Raw genomic sequence first — 1,535 nt, 5'->3', positions numbered from 1 at the left:
CTGGAGTGCCTCTCCAGAGGAACAAGAGCTGGTAATAGGACCCAAAAACAACATCGCAGCTTGCTCCTCCTGGCAAGTGCCACCTACTGACAGAGGTCAACTTACATGCCCTTTTACTGCGTTTACTGACTCATCATCACAGAGGGTGTGGTCGATTCTCACCCACAAGCACTACCTACTGGCTCAGAGACTAAACTGGGCATGACATTATCGAAATGAAAATCCAAAGATAAAAAGCAACAGTTGATCCAGATGGGAAGGAATCAGCGAAAGAACTCTGGAAGTATGAAGAATCAAACAAAAATCCCACCCCCAAAGGGGAACACTGGTTCTCTAGCAATGGATATTGACCAAACGCAGAACACTAAAATGACAGAAGAATTTCGAGCATGGATTATGAGAAAACTCAATGATATGCAACAGAAAATGCATACCCAATACAAAGAAACCACAAAGAAATTCCAGGATCTGGAAGAAAAATTCACTACAGAAATTGAAATATTAAAAAAAAAATCAAACAGAACTTCTGGAAATGAAGATTTTATTCAAGGAATTATAAAACACAGTGGAAAGCCTCAAGAATAGGGTAGGTCAAACAGAAGAGTCTCAGGGATTGAAGATAACACCTTTCAGTTAAACAAGACAGTCACAGAAGCTAGACCACAGAAATAAGAGAAAAGAGCAAAGCCTACAAGAAATGTGGGATTATGTGAAGAGGCCTAACATGAGAATCATAGACATCCATGTGGGGGAAGAAGAAAATACACAAGGGTTGGATAAACTACTTGAGGATATAATGAAGGAAAATTTCTCTGGCCTTGCTAAAAATCTAGATATCCAGGTACAAGAAGCTCAAAAGACTTCTGGGAGATTCTACGCAAACAGGCAGACACCATGACATATAGTCATCAGACTGGCCAAAATAAACCTGAAAGAGGCCCTCCCATGAGCTGTAAGGCAAAAGAAGCAGTAACCTACAAAGGAAACCCATCAGGATAACAGCAGACTTCTCAACTGAGACCTTATAAGCCAGAAGAGACTGGGGCCCCATTCTCTGTCTTCTCAGACAGAATAATACCCAGACTAGAATCTTGTATCCTGTAAAACCAAATTTCTTATATGAAAGAGAAATAAAGAATTTCTCAGACAAGCAAAGACTGAGGGAATTCATCAAGACAAGACCTTCCCTCCAGGAAGTACTCAGAACAGCATTACACACGAATCAGCACAGTAGACACTCACCAATGTAAAATCATCCAAAAGCTAAAGGTCAAATGCCAGATACCACAATGGCTCAAAAGAGAAAACAAAGCAACAAAGTTTAACTTAACTGGATGAATAGAAATCTGTCCCACTTATCAATTCTTTGAATAAATGCAAATGGCTTGAACTGCCCACTAAAGAGACATAGGCTGGTTGAATGGTTAAATATACACAAGCCAAGTATCTGCTGTCTTCAGGAAACACATCTAACCAACAAGATGAATTCAGACTCAAGGTGAAGGGATGGAAAACAATATTCCATGCAGATGGAA

This window comes from Propithecus coquereli, unplaced genomic scaffold, assembly GCF_000956105.1.
Source record: "Propithecus coquereli isolate 6110/MARCELLA unplaced genomic scaffold, Pcoq_1.0 Scaffold225, whole genome shotgun sequence".
Classification (NCBI taxonomy): domain Eukaryota; kingdom Metazoa; phylum Chordata; class Mammalia; order Primates; family Indriidae; genus Propithecus; species Propithecus coquereli.
This window is presented reverse-complemented; position numbering follows the sequence as displayed.